The sequence below is a fragment of the Equus quagga genome, chromosome 21, assembly GCF_021613505.1.
Source record: "Equus quagga isolate Etosha38 chromosome 21, UCLA_HA_Equagga_1.0, whole genome shotgun sequence".
Classification (NCBI taxonomy): domain Eukaryota; kingdom Metazoa; phylum Chordata; class Mammalia; order Perissodactyla; family Equidae; genus Equus; species Equus quagga.
In genome coordinates, this window is record NC_060287.1 from 12,264,293 (window position 1) to 12,281,159 (window position 16,867).

Consider the following 16,867-nt stretch of genomic DNA (forward strand, 5'->3'; position numbering starts at 1 on the left):
CCTAATTGAATACCTGTGATTTGTTTGGAAGGTTGCTTTACCAACTAAAAATGTTTCCTTACATTTATGATATTTTAAAAAGGAGCTAGAAGAGAAAAACAACTTCAACAAAATAAAGGTTTCTTAGGTTTAATAGTATAACAATAAAATATTCTCCCAACAGAGACTGGGACATTGAGGGGTCTATTTAGCCGGATCAACTTTTGCCAGGTTTTAGTTTAGACTTTCAGCTACATCAGAATTCAGTCAGAAAACAAAACAACTTTTTCTTTCTAAACAATTTTGGCCTTTAACTGCATCAACCTAAATCTATCAGAAAGAAGGAGGAGTAATGTGAGGATCTGAGTTCTCCAGGGAAGATTTCAAACAGAGATTCCTCTTTCCTGCTGACCATCCTGTTTCCTGTTAACCATCCCCCTCTCATCTTCTCTCTACTCATCCAGACACCTTATCACCTGCAGGAGAGAATTTGCTTAGTCATAAATGATTTTCCCTTTCTGCTGTTATTATTTTGACTTTTAAGCAATGCAGATTGAATCTAACAATTCAGAAGGGCCAACCCATTATGGTATTATAGTAACTTATTGATTTATAAAGTTTCTTTCCCTGGTCTCAAAGTGCTTAAAAGAATTATAAACTCTTTACAGAGTGGGAGATTGCCATTAGTGCCCCCATTCCCCTGAAGCCACTGCTGGCAGAGAAACCGCTGCTGGTTATGCCCAGAAAATTTCAAATAATTCCAAGGATAACACCTTAGGTCATGGTTTGATGAAATCTTCCATCATTATACATTTCACAGATGGTAAATGTGGGATATTCTTGGAAATTAATGACTGACCAGCTGTATAAGATATTTCTAGGAAAGAGGCAATCAATATCTTCTTTAAGTCATAATTTTCCTTTTTTCATAATTTTCTAATAAATGAATATTTCTAAGTTTGTATAACTTAAGAGAAATACATTACCAAATTTTTGGAGTAGCAGCATTTGGTGGCAGAGACACTCAATGTACTTTAAAAAAAAAATACATCAAAATAAGTGACATAGTCTGGCTTAACCTACTGCAGAAGCAAGAATAAGTAATGCCATGTTTGTGTGCATGTGAGTAGATATTACAAGTATTCACCAACACTCTATTTTCCTTTCCTTGTGAGCACAAGGGGACTCCATTTCTCTGTCCCCTTTGCAACTGGAAGAGGCCACATGATGAGTCCGCATGACAGATCCAATGGGCTGTGTGGGGAGGTGACACACATCACTTTCAGGCTGACGCACTGAAAAGCTTTGCATTATCCCCCATTGTTCCACCCTGTTACACTCTCTGATGAAGCAGCCTTGCACCCTCAATAGCACTGTAGAAAACAGTCTTCCTGGAAAGCATCTGGGGCCAATGTGGACTTCATATGAGAGGTAAATTGTCCTTAGTGACCTTAAATCACTCACATTTTGTAGTTGGTAATTACCACAGCACAACCTAGCCCATTAGGAACGACATAATAGATATTTTACAACTTTGTAAAAGCTTATTGGTTATAGAAAATCTCTAACATATTTTCTGAAAATGTCTTTGTCTAAATATTTTTTATTATTATTCTTTTTTAAATTTTTTTTTAAAGATGTTATTTGTTTCCTTTTTCTCCCCAAAGCTCCCCGGTAGATAGCTGCATATTCTTCATTGTGGGTCCTTCTAGTTGTGACATGTGGAACGTTACCTCAGCGAAGTTTGATGAGCAGTGTCATGTCCACGCCCAGGATTCGAACCAACGAAACACTGGGCCGCCTGCAGCGGAGCGCGCGAACTTAACCACTCGGCCCAGGGCCAGCCCCTAAATATTTTTTAAAACACTGGAAATAAAAATATTTTTCAAATGCACGTATTCTAGAATGAGCTAAATTTCTGGTGTTTCATGTCATTTACAAACTTTCCTTAACAAAATAACTCAACATAGAATGCAAGAAATACTACCATCAAATTTCAGTAGTTTTTAAATTTTAAATTATCTCATCATAAAAAGTCATTTCAAATTTTCATCATTTTTTCTGCCACATTTAAAATCTTTCACTCTGAAAATTTCAAATAAGATGTTAAGCATAAAAATAAGTTCTAATTAAAAGATTGGGTTAATTTTATTCCTGCAAATTAATTATAAAACCTAAAATTCAAATATCATTCTTTTAAAGATGACATAAAACTATACTAAGTTTGAGATGTCTGAAAGATCACACTTTCTTGAGGTTGTCCATTCTTTGAATCAGCCATTTGAGCTTCATTTTGAACATCTACTATCTTGGACAATTCTTTATTCTAAAACCTACTTTTTCTTGGTTATCCAATCTCCCACCTCTATCAGTGTGGAAAAACATCAAGCACAGAACTAAGAATATATGAAAAGGGACTTACTCTTTTCCTAAAGATTCTCATATTTTGGATATTTCTGTTATCTGGCATTACAATAGAAGCAACGTTCATGATGTTGAAAATTATTTCAATAAATGTCTTTTAAATGATCAGACTCTTCAACTTCTCTTTGGTACTCAATGTAGTGTAAAACTGTTTATTGCTTCTTTATTCCAGGGTCAGAAACATTTTTCCCTCTTACACTTGCAGCAAGTGTGAGCAGGTGGAATATTTACCATGTTGTGAATATCCAATATATGCAATAAACTCAATGTTTCTAAAATGTTTAGTAGTGATTCCTTTATGAGCAACCTAATGATGCAAAACAAGTATTTAAAGACTCTCTTCAGAGTAAGTACTGTATCTAGTGTTCCCTAATTTAGTTTCACTGATCCGGAAGTAAAACCTAAAGATTATATCACATCATAACACATCATTGTTAAATGTTATTTTGGGGGGAGCAAACAGAACTGACTTTTGATATGTAATCAAATTGCAAATATTGTATCTAGAGTGTTTCCAACAACCCAAGAGCAATCAGCAGCTCTAGAAATACAGCAAATCAGTTAAATGAAGTCAGGTTAAGAGACTTTTTATATGATTACACATGTAGAGCCACCTGCCTTCCCCAGAGATTAGTCTCCAGATTTACAAATGGTGTAGCGAATATCAGAAGTAAACTATTGCTTTACATTCACCCCTGATTAGTATGTAGTTGCTGCTGGAAGGCTTATTGTGAATGCTAAGGAACATACTCTAGTAATGTACAAAATAGGGTGCGCAAAATTATCTTTTGGGAGGAAAGAGGGAAAAAAAAGAACTTTAATTTGATTCATATATTTGATCCCTTTAAATTTGCATTTTGGATATAATTTATAATAAACAATTCAGTATAACATATATATCATTTATGCATAGTTTTAAACACATATATTTGGCTAGATCAAAACATTTTTATTGATAAGGGGACATGCTCAGTTAGTTTTGAGATCACTGTTCTAATACATGAATGGAAAAGCCAAAATATTTCTCTTCATCGTTTATGAATAAAATATCATTCAGTGATGTACTTCCATTAACATATTTCCATTGTTTTTCACAATTTATAAAATGCTTTTGTAAAAATACATCACTTTTGTGGAACCTATTCTATCAAAGCTGCTGTTTACTGTGGGATCCATGATGACAGTAATGACTAGGTACATAGTGGCTTAGACTTGCATTTCATTGGTGATCCAAGCACTTACCACCAGCAAATGTTTGGTACTTTACTCTGAAGTTGACTTTCTCATCTGCAAAATGAGGATAATTAAGTTTATCTTTTAAAGTTATTGTGAGAAATACATGAATTAACATATGTGAAGTCTAGTTCAGATTAAGTGCTGAATAAACTTTATCTAAAAGAAAGTTTCAGTTCGTTCGAACAGTTCTAAGTGCCTCACCTTAAAATTGTTTGGAAGGATTCTTTAAATCAGAATTTTATAAAAACCATGAAGGGGTTAGCTATGGTACAACCGTTTAGTAAAAGTTACAGAAATCATAAATAGATGAAGCAAATGGTAACATTTTTGGTAAGACAACAACCTAGTATTAATCAGCAGTCTCTTCCCTTAACCAAGAAAGACTAGAGCAATGATTTTGCCCCTGGGGAACTGTCCATGGTGCTCATTCTTTTCTCGGGAAACGAAGAGCACACTAGTGATGTTCTAGTCATTTCCTTATATTAAAACTGATTGTCAGTTGCAAGAGATCTCAGGGTTCTACATTTGAAATACAGAGACCTGCTCCTTCAACGCACATTCAGTGAGCATATTTACATTAAATATTCTTGCTCATTTAAATTTGCTACCACACATATTCATGCACAAGATAATTTTCTGGAAAATGGCTCACCTGAAAGCCCCTTTCAAAATCCTTTCAGCTTAGGAAATCATTTTTACAAAATAGAAGGGAGTACTTTGAAGGCTACTTTTTGGCTTTAAGCAAAAAAATAGTATCTATTGAACAGAGTATTACTAAGTGCTTCATCTTCTTGTCCTTGCCTACTTTTGCTAAAGCTAGATTTGTCTACGTTGGTTTTCCCTCTCAATTTCAAATTGCTATAGGATCTGAAGTGGAAAAATATCCTCTTTCCATTAAATTTTGACAACCTAGAATTTTCTATTTAATTGTTCACGCTCACTGCATTCGACAATTATACTTTAAGAAAGTTAATTTTAAAATATGATTTATGCAAGGTACTTAGACTTTGTAATAAATGTATTCATTTTATTCATTAACTACTTAGAAAAAATCTTCACCTTCTTTTGCTAGTAACCTAAAGTCTGCTATAATGACACGGAATTGTAAAGAGTATGTTATGGTATTTTCATGGTTTTAAAGTAAATGGATGTGATAAAAATGCTAATTCAGCATTTTAATATTTCCAAAAACCTGGAAATAATCAACTGTCTAACAATAGAATTGATTAAATGCCTGCATATAATTTTGATGAAGTGGCATAAAACTTTTAGAAATGATTTAAGTGTAGAAAAATCCTTCAGAAGCTCGTCAAGATGGCGGCAGCATAAGCAGACTCTGAACCCATCTCCTCTCACAAACACAACCAGGTTACAACTATTTTTGGAAAATCACCCTGGAGAGAAAACTGAAAACTGGATAAAAAGAACCACCACAACAACGGACAGTCCTGACTAAGGTGGAAGAGGCAGAAATTCATGCTGGAGAGAAAAAAGCCACCTTTGGGGGCAGCAGACCTCCTCAGCTGGCCAGGCAGGAGACACCCTAAGGTATGCATCCCTCCCCGGATGAGTGAGGTCTGAAGCAGTGGCTAATACTGCTATAAGCATCCTTCAGACTCAGCCCAACTGAGACAGGGGTCTTACTATCTGGCTTTGCTGGCTATTAACTGCAGTGAGGATACCCCCAGAAAAGCTATTGGCCAAAAGCCCAAAAGACCTGGGTCTTAAAGGGCCCACAAACAAACTCACTAATTGCAGCAACCTAAAATCACTAGAGAGAAGGCTGACAGTCCTTTGGTGAAATGGGACTCACCTAGTGGGCTCTGGGGACATCTTGGTGATAGGAGGGACCTCTCTGGAGACTGAGACATTGGTGGGAGCCATTGTTCTGAACTGGTCCAGGCATGCTGACACAGACCCTGGTGGGCGCCATTGAGGTTCTTCCCTTGGTCTGTTAGCCCAGGGGTCTACCACACTCACTAGGGCACAGATCTAATCCAGTTCAGCCAGGACAGGCAGCCCACCCTAGGGACTGGCCCCACCCAACAGCAAGCCCTCAGGCTACTTTTTGGCTTGCATTGACTGGGTGCGTTGATCCTCTATAGGCAGGAGAGTGTGTTAACCTCTTTGGGGCAGGGCCTGTGTGAGAAGCAGGTGAACTATCGGGGGCATTGGTGGAAAGGTGGGGGCCTCTGCAGTACGGCATTGGGGTATGCTCCAGGGGGTTGGGAAGTGTACACAGACAAAGACTGTGTTGAGAGTGTGTGTGGTCCTGTGAGGGGTGAGGCTGATCAGTGGCAGAAGACTTGTGCTTCACAAAAAGCCATAAAAAGGATCGGCCCCACCTTCCAAAGCCTGAAACAATTGACTGACCCCATTTCTAGGGCCCGCCCCACTCAGCTGCACTCCTAAGAGAACTGACAACAGCCTTGTAGGCCTGAGGCCTATCAACTGAAAGACCCTGAGTTGAGCAACCAGCTACACTGGGTACCAACTCAATTAAGAGGAAAGCTGCAACAGAACTGTGCTGATAGACTTTGTAGCCAATGGGGCTGAGGCTCTCAAAACTGGATTTACAAACAGCTGGCCAGGGAAGGAAAGATTAGACTCCCTGGGTACCTGCAGTGGGAGCAACCCTGCCACGGCAGAAAGTCACAAGTAGCCCACAAAGGAGTCACTCCTGGATCATTTGGACTGGTGATGAGAGGGAAGCACACGGCTGGGCCTTATAGGTCATCTCATACATAAGGCCACTTCCCCAAGATCAGGAGACATAGCCGACTCATCTAATACAGAGAAATAAGCACAGAGAAAGAGGCATAATGAGGAGACAAAGGAATACTTTCCAAGCAAGGGAACAGGACAAAACCCCAGAAAAAGGACTCAATGAAACAGAAATAAGTGACCTACTTGACAAACAGTTCAAACAAAATATCATAAGGATGCTCACAGATATTGGGAGAAGACTGGATGAACACAGTGAGCTCATCAGCAAAGAATTGGAAAATATAAAAAAGAACCAATCAGAAATGAAGAATACAACACTGGAAATGAAAAATTCACTAGAGGGACTCAACAGCAGAGTAGAGGATGCAGAAGAACGAATCAGCAAGCTAGACAAAAGACTAGAGGAAATCACCAAAGTAGAACAGAAAAAAGAAAAAAGAATTAGACAGAATAAAAACAGCCTAAGGGAATTCTGGGACAATATCAAGCACACTAAAATTCAGATTATAGGTGTCCCAAAAGGAGAAGAGAGAGACAAAGGGGTAGAAAATTTATTTGAGGAAATAATAGATGAAAATTTTCCTAACCTAAGGAAGGAAACAGACATCCAAGTTCAGGAAGCACAGAGAGCTCCAAAAAAGATAAGCCCAAAGAGGCCCACACCAAGACATAGTATAATTAAAATGTCCAAAATTAAAGATAAAGAGAGAATACTAAATGCAGCAAGAGAAAGGCCACAAGTGACATACAAAGGAAAGCCCATCAGGCTATCAGTGGACTTCTCAGCCGAGACCCTACAGGCAAGAAGAGAATGGCATGAGGTATTCAAAGTGCTAAAAGGAAAAAACCTACAGCCGAGAATACTCTATCATCAAGGTTCTCATTCAGAATGGAAGGAGAGATAAAGAGCTTCCCAGACAAGCAAAAATGAAAGGAGTTTATCACCAAGAAACCAGTTCTACAGGAAATTCTGAAGGGACTTATTTAAGTGGGAAAGCAATGACCACAAATAGAGATAAAAAAATTACAAAAAAATAATCAGGCAATAAAATCACTTATAAAGGTAAAAATATAGTAAAGGTAAGAGATGAACTACCTGTGAAGATAATATGAAGGTTAAAAGACAAATGTGCTAAAATCTCCTCTCTCAATGACAAGAGGGTAATAGGTAGACACACACTAAATAAGAGACTATATATGATTTCAAAAACATAAAATGTGGGAGGAGGGGAGTGAAAAAGTAGAGCTTTTAGAAAGAGGTCAAGGTAAAGAGTCTTTCAACTCGATATAGACTGTTATATACATAGAATATTAAATAGGATCCTCATGGCAATGACAAATCAGAAACCTATAATAAGTAAGCAAAAAAGTAAGACAAAAGAAATCAAACATATCATTAAAGAAAGCCATCAAACCACAAGGAAAAAGAGCAAGAGAGAAAGAAAGGAACAGAGAACAGCTACTAAAACAACCAGGAAAAAAGAGAGTAACAAAATGGCAATAAATACCTATTTATCAATAGCTACTTTAAACGTCAATGGACTAAATGCTCCAATCAAATGCCATAGGGTGGCCAATTGGATAATAAAACAAGACCCATGTATATGCTGCATACAAGAGACACATTTCAGATCTAAAGACACTCGCAAACTGAAAGTGAAAGGATGGAAAAAGATATTCCATGCAAATGGCAACAAAAAGAAAGTGGGGTTAGCAATACTTATATCAGACAAAATAGACTTTAAAACAAAAACTGTAACAAGAGACAAAGATGGGCACTACATAATGATAAAGGAAAAAATCCAACAAGAAAACATAACACTTGTAAGTATCTATGCATCCAACATAGGAGCATCTAAATATATAAAGCAATTATTAACAGACATAAGAGGAGAAATGGACAGTAACACAATAATAGTAGGAGATTTAAACACTCCACTTACACCAATGGATAGATCATCCAAACAGAAGATCAATAAGGAAACACTGACCTTAAATGACATATTAGACAAGATGAACTTAGTAGATATATATAGAACATTCTAGCTAAGAACCACAGAATACACATTCTTTTCAAATGACATGGAACATTGTCCAGGATTGATCACATATTAGGCCACAAAACAAGTCTCAATAAATTTAAGAAGATTGAAATAATATCATGCATCTTTTCTGACCAGAAAGGTATGAAACTAGAAATCAACTACAGGAAGAAAACTAGAAAAGCCACAAAAATGTGGAGATTAAACAAAATGCTGCTGAACAACGATTGGGTCAATGAAGAAATCAAAGGAGAAATCAAAAAATTCCTGCAGACAAATGAAAATGAAAAGACGACATGCCAAAATCTGTGGGACACAGCACAAGTGGGTTTCAGAGGGAAGTTTATAGCAATTCAGGCCTACCTCAACAAAGAAGAAACATCCCAAATAGACAATCTAACAGTGCATCTAAGGGTACTGGAAAAAGAAAAACAAACAAAGCCCAAAATCAGCAGAAGGAAGGAAATAATACAAATCAGAGCAGAAATAAATGAAATAGAGACTAAAAAAAACAGAAAAAATTAATGAAACCAAGAGCTGGTTCTTTGAAAAGATAAACAAAATTGACAAACCCTTAGCTAGACTCACCAAGAAAAAAAGAGAGAAGGCTCAAATAAAAAAATCAGAAATGAAAGAGGAGAGATTATAATGGACACCGCAGAAATACAAGAGATAATCCCAGAAGTAAACCCAAATATTTAAGGGCAGCTAATATTCGACAAGGAAGCCAAGACCATATGATGGAGAAAGGAGAGTCTCTTCCACAAATGGTGTTTGGAAAACTGGACAGCAACATGCAAAAGAATGAAAGTAGACCATTACCTTACATGATGCACAAAAATCAACTCAAAATGGATTAAAGACTTGAATGTAAGACCGAAACCATGAAACTTCTAGAAGAAAACATAGGCAGTACGCTCTTTGCCATCGGTCTGAGCAGCATATTTTCAAGTACCATGTCTGACCGGGGCAAGGAAACAAAAGAAAAAAGGAATAAATGGGACTACATCAAACTAAAAAGCTTCTGCACAGCAAAGGAAACCATCAACAAAACGAAAAGACAACCTAACAATTGGGAGAAGGTATTTGCAAACCATATATCAGATAAGGGGTTAATATCCAAAATATACAAAGAACTCATACAGCTCAATAACAACAACAAAAAATAGCCCAATTAAAAAATGGGCAAAATATCTGAACAGAGATTTCTCCAAAGAAGATATACCGATGGCCATCAGGCATATGAAAAGATGCTCAACATCATTAGCTATCAGGGAAATGCAAATCAAAACTACAATGAGGTATCACCTCACTCCAGTCAGAATGGCTATACTTAACAAGACAGGAAACAACAAATGTTGGAGAGGATGTGGAGAGAAGGGAACCCTTGTTTACTGCTGGTGGGAATGCAAACTGGTGCAACCACTATGGAAAGCAGTTTGGAGTATCCTCAGAAAATTAAGAATAGATCTACTGTATGATCCAGCTATTCCACTGCTGGGTATTTATCCAAAGAACTTGAAAACGCAAAGGCATAAAGATACCTGCACCCCTATGTTCATTGCAGCATTATATACACTAGCCAAGACTTGGAAGCAACCTAGGTGCCCATCAAGGGACGAATGGATAAAGAAGATGTGGTATATATACACGATGGACTACTACTCAGCCATAAGAAATGATGAAATCCGGCCATTTGTGACAACATGGATGGTCCTTGAGGGCATTATGCTAAGTGAAATTAGTCAGGGAGAAAGTCAAACACTGTATGATCTCACTCATAAGTAGAAGACAAAAAACACCAAACACATAGCAATGGAGATTGGATTGGTGGTTACCATAGGGGAAGAGGGGGGAGGGCAAAAGGGGTGATTAGGCTCACATGTGAGGGGATGGATTATAATTAGTTTTTGGGTGGGGACACGATGTAATCTACACAGAATTTGAAATATTTTACGATGTATATCTGAAACCTACATAATGTTATAAGCCAATGTTACTGCAATTAAAAAAATAAAAAATTAATAAAAAGAAAAGTCTTTAATGGTATTGAAAATATTCACTATATATTTTGAGGATAAAAGGGTAAAAAATTATAGGATAATTATGACCTCACTTCTATGGAAAAGATCTAGATAAATCTTAGGGAAGATATTTAGACTGTCAAGTTATCTTGTGTCTTGTGATTACACATTTAGATGTTTAAAATTTATTTGCCAATTTTTAAATATATATGTAATAATCTTAATAATAATACAATAAAATATATTTTGGAGAAATGTTTGGCCATATCTGTATACGAACACTGTACCAAAGTTCCACCAAGGAAGGTCAAAGCCAGATAGCTACCCCTTAATGAAAAGACCAGCAGAAGATCTCGAATTTTTCAGTGTCTAAGAAAAACCTGGAGAATTAATCTAAAATGAAGATTCTCAAGTCTCAGTCCTCAGAGATTGTGACTAAGTGAGCTTGATGTGGCTCCCAGTACACTACATTTTTAAAGAGAACTTGAGATGGTTCTGATGCAAGAGGCCAGTAAGAAAAACTGGACAGAAGCTGAGTTTAACTGCTTTATCTTTTTCTACTGATTATCTTTTACATGGTAGACCACACAGTGTTTGGAGAAAAGGGCACTGTTAACAGAGAGAAAGCATACTTCCCTGAGAAACTTTTATCTGAAGTTCTATGACACGCTCCAATGACTTTTAATGGTAGTAGTGGCAGCAGCAGCAATAGTATTAATGACATCAGCTAATACTTCTATAGTACTTACTCTGTAAAAGGTACTGCCCTACACCACAAATAAAGTGCTAACCTAACAAAAATAATAGAAAATAATAATGTGTGGCAGACAGTTATCAGCTCTGCTCTATTTCACTAGGGAAAGTTAGAAAAGTTAGAAAAGGCCGAAGAGGTCTCAGGAGAGATTTATAAGACACATTCAAGAGAGCATCCTAACTAAATTATGAGATGCACGGATAAGTCACTGGGGTAGTTTTTGACACAAAGATGAACATGCTAATATCCCTAGGTCATTTTGCTGTATAATTCTTAGAAATTTTACAGCTCATCTATAAAATATGAATTGATTTCTAAGGTATTCTTCTCTATGCTTTCTGAAAGTACCTGTAATTCAATTCCTCAGCTGTGGATTATCTAGGTCCCTCACTTGTTCTTCCTCTGCCCCATGAGAAAATGGTCTTTGGCCATTGCATTCACTGCATTTATCCTGAAAGGCAAGTAGGGAGTGGACACTGTCAAGGCAACTTCCAAATGCTCTGATTCATTTCCGTCTTTTCCTCTCCACCTCCGCCCTCCCCCTTCTCCTTTCCCCCTCCCCTCTTCTTTATCTCCTTATCCACCTTTTCCTCTTTCCTCTTCTCTCACTCATTCTCCCTTTGTCTGTCCCCTTAAATGCAACATATTTACAAAATTGAAGCCAGATCCCAGCACAATTAACGTTTTCAGTTTAGGAGTGAAAGTTACACTGTATGGGACCAAACAGCCTAGCATCTGTGACCAGGCATTAGCAATCCAGCCTAGAGAAAGAAGTTCAGGCTATTCCTCTTATTATTAATATGAAAACTGGCTTGCCATTTAAATTGCTGCATTTCTTCTTCCAGCTACAAGAGGCAAGGGGAGAATTGTATCCAGGTACCAATTGGCACCCTTGCTCTCTCACTTGAGGGTGCGCACTTGCTTTTTTTTTTTAACAGCTGTTGGGATGAACATGGACATACTGAATATAATAACAAAGGAACTTAATGGCGGTCTGCGGAACTGAGCCTCGTTCTGCAGATGTTTAATTTTGGGGTTGTCAATCTGCCTCTTCTGAAAACTACATTTCTGACCTCTGGTTTTTACTATATAACTTCCCAAGAATAAACAATTTTTTCTTCTTCCAAATGTCTAAGATTCTTTGGACCATCAATTCCTTTGTAAAAGCTCTGAATTAAAGACTAGGAAATGTTTCTCTTAAATTTCTACCATTTCCATTCACGTTGCTCAAGTACTGTCATATGTGATTCATAGAGGCTTCCTCAAAAGACTTCTGCAAAGGGAGAAGGGTACAACCAATATCTTAGATTTCTTAGAAACTCTCCTCTATCCTTTCTCTTCCCATGTAATTCAAAATATATCTTGATGTTTTATAAAACATCCAAGCACTGATTTTGTAAAAGTGAGCAGCATAATATAATTTCTCGTTCTGTCAGGACAAGGTATCTTGACTAGTTTCCTCGGGATAGAATGAATATTTACATTTCTATCACACCGTGTTCCAGCACCTAATATTTACCAAGTTCACTGAATACAACACAAAGCCTTTCACAAAAGTCCAGTTCAAAACTGAATATCCATATTTCTAATGTGTGCTCTGTTGTATGTGGTAGGTGTTAGGCTAGAGATGGGATAATGGGCTGAAAGAACACTGCTGTATCCCTGAGAAGTTTACATGTTGTAGTAGAGGCAGACTGCTCAGAGATCTGCCATATTCAGTCAGCACTTACCTCTAGATGCCAAAGCTGTTTACATTGAACACCTGTGACTCTTTGCTGCAGGTGTTGTTCTGGTATGGGGGCAAACTTGGCCCTTGTTGAGGGTAAGCCAGAAGTGCCAGAGAGTTACTGCTTCTGGGAGCAGACTTCCACCAATGATGGATGGAGATTTGGTGGATGCATAATCCATTTCTGCACTTGAACAAAGTAACTCTGAGATGTATTTTACACTGCCTCCCAGACTTCCAGGAGAAATTGCACCTCAGTTGCCCTTAGTGGTAGTCTGCTCAGTAAAGCACCTTTTACAGATTTCCTCCCTCCTTTCTTCTATTTCTTCATTCCCCTGACTGTGCATCTGGGACCCCTTTCCAAACAAGGTACCTACACTCAAATCCTTGTTTTGGACTTGCTTGGGACAATATATCTGGTGTCTTAGCTCTTGCTGAATTTCTAGTTCTCTTCCACGTAATCTCACATCCTCTTCCTCTCCATGCAGTAGTCTCTCTAGCAGGAGAGTCAGGTATCTTACAAGGCATTTCAGGGCTCCCAGGAATGCAAATGTAGAAACTGCCACTTCTAAAGGCTAAGCCCGAGAACGGGAATACTGTCGCTCCTACCACATTCTATTGGGTGAAGCAATCCATACCACCTGTCCATGTTAAAAGACAGCAGAAAACACAAAGACATGGATTCTAGAAGATAAGTTTCCTTGGGGCCACCAATGTGATGAACTACCCACTGTGGATGTGTGAGAATAAATCCCCATAAGTCAACAGCATAAGAAAAAGGGTAGGAGGAACATCTAGTACCTAGCACATGATTTAACTAACTCTTCCCTCATTCATTGACAGGTAGATATTAAAAATAGGTCAAGGATAATTATCTACAGCTTTCTAATTCTTTCTTCATTTTCTTTACAAGAAACTATTGAGCATCTCATATGTGCCCTGAATTTTGCTAGGCATTGTGGGAGCACTTGCCCTCAATGAGCACAAGCAATTTCGTCATTTTGGTCATCTTTTTACGCTTGATGTGATTCCTGTGACTAGAACATGTTTGCACATGCTGTTCTCCTGCCTGGATATCACTTATCTCTTTGATTGATTGCTACCTTCTATTTATCCTTCTAGGCATATCAGTGTCACTTCTTTAGGGAGACCTTCTGTGATCTCCCTGATTCAGCGCTCTTTGCACCTCTTCTTTGTAACCTTTAGCAGAATCACATTTCTTATTTACATTTGTTTCAGTCTCCCCACTAGCTCGAAATTCCATGATAATAGGCACCCTTGTGTCTTTTGAGTCACCATTTCTCAGCACCTGGTATACACTTGTCACATAGTTGGCACTAATAAATATTTACTGAATGAATTAATGAGTGAGTGAATGAATAAATAAACCTTAATAGTGAGTCCTGCTATTTACACGCTCTATTTTTTTATGGTTATTCTTGGGAAATGTACCTTAAAAAAATAGTCCTTTTTCTGTTGCCATTTTTTGCAGAAATACATAACCACAAACAAATGGTCAAAGAATATAAAAACAACCAAAATTCTGAAGTTGTCAACATAATTTAAAGAAACTCGCACAAGCTACAACTTTTAGTGACTCTGAAAATACTTTGTTTCTTTTTTCCTTATGAGCCCAATGATTTAATATCAAGACTTATGTTTTTTATTTCTAGATTTCATCTGTTTCAGATAGATTCTAAATATCTGTTAATTCACTGAACGTATAGATTTAAATGTCATAGTTGATCATTTAACTACAAATTACAGTAGAAATCATTCAAAATGTTTCTGCTTTAAAATTGAAAGTTAACAACTTAACATTCAGTTATTCCTATGTTATACATACTGTAAAATGCAATTACCCCAGTGACACAATCCGGCATTTAACCTTTCCAAACAAACTCCTATTTGTGAGTTGTTCTCTAGCTATAATCCTATTTGATTTGTATAACTTGCCCAGTCTATGACTGTGAAACTAGGCATAACAGTAAAAGAGATGGACAGAAATTTTTTTACAGATTTATTTGATGTGAAATGTGTGTTAACATCAAATTCATATACATATATATCTAATTCATGTATATATATATATATATTTATCAACCCATTACATTTAAATATTAAAAAGTCAAGATGGGCCCAACATTGGGCACATATTAACCTATATCATACATTATATTCCACATACAATTGTTTAAATATGACACAAGTTAGAGTTTACTCATTCTACAAAGAATTGCTAACATTTTATTACTATAATCCCAATTCAGAATGACATATTTTAAATAAACTATAAGTAGACAATATTTACACAATGTTCAATGAATAAGCTCTTCTAACAAACCTCTGCTTAGTGTTTGCCAGATAATATAAATTCTTTCTCAAGAAAGAATATTGCCGGCCTTACAAATGCTGTGGCTTGCACAAAATCTGCAAATCCAACAAAATTTGAGGTCCTTAGTAGACATAAAATTTGTCATTCCAATCCTGGGACCGTATATGCTTAACCTTTTGCAGAGGGTCTTATGTCCTTGAGAGATATAAGCTCACTTGAGAGCACACGTATATTTTAGAGCATCGTGGTGACCTGACTATGTCCTCCACATTCTTTGTACTTTGGAGGTGCAGGAAAAGCTAGCTGGCACTATTATCTAGCCATCAGAGAGGAATGTTGATGGAATTATTAAATGACTGATGATATGAAAAACGGCAAATACCCAGTAGAAGTAGGGAATATTCTAGAAGCAATGTCATTTTTTTCTTTGTTTCCTTTTTCTGCAATTCATTTGCGTATGTTGTGGGATGTAGAGTGTAAACAAAAGTGAAACAACACTGCAAAAGCTTTTTGGTCACAGGAGGAAATTTCTGAATTTTAAAGTATGTATAATAATTTTATAACTCTTCTAATTTTTCATTTTATTAAGCCATCTGTATTTGTTCAGAATTCAAAAGAACACTAATATTTTTTAGTGTGCTTTAAAATCCACGTGTAACATTTTCATTAAAGGAACTGAAAATACTTCCCAAACCATTGGCAGGATTGAAGGCAGTATTTGAAATTATTTTAGAAATTTTCTTCCATGCAATCTGTTGATTTCTTTCCCTTTCAATATCAATAGCCCAGCTTACTACCACTGGAGAGGCTAACATTGTTTTTTTCAGTTGTATGAAACTCAGCCAGTGGTGACCAAGCCTCTTTAGAAAGCAGTATACTAGTGTCTTTTCATTTATCTTCCTTCTCATTATTCATACTTAATGCCACATGTAAAACGTTTTTCCTTGGAATATTAAAGTCCAGCTCCATTCTATGCATGGTCCTATATCAAATCAGATAGTTAAAAAATTGGCTTTGAGCGAAATTTCAAAAGCTTCAGTGTATTATCATCTTTTACATATGGATTTTGAAATCCAAACTTTAAAACACAGTGATTCATATATCCTTGAAAGGATTGGATCATTCTCTTGTGCAAACTCAGTTTTGGATTGTACTTTAAAAAAGTCAGCTGTTGAATATTTAAATGTTAACTGTGATAGCATTTTACATATTCATTTGTGGTATGAGGGTATATTGGTACATCAGTGTGCACAGAAAAGTAAACCAGCCATGGAATTTAAAATCAGGGATTCTAACTTGCCTGTCTTGGCCACAGCACCTCACACGCGACCTCAGTAGAAAGGGATTGTTAAGCTAAATGCATCTTTCAGATTGATTACATGTGCACTGCATAAAACGCAATGGGCAGGACACTTTCACGGATGATATTGTATGATTATTTCCCAGAGTTCAGCTTCCTGAGATCTCTCTTGATTTTCTTCTAAATTGTATTAGAGTGGCATCACAATTCTCATCCTGAGATGGACAAATTCAAGGCAGGAAAGAAAATGAGGAAAACAACCAGCCAAACTCAGGGAAAGAGATAGAGACATAGGCATTCTAAAGTAGTCAGAATTTCTT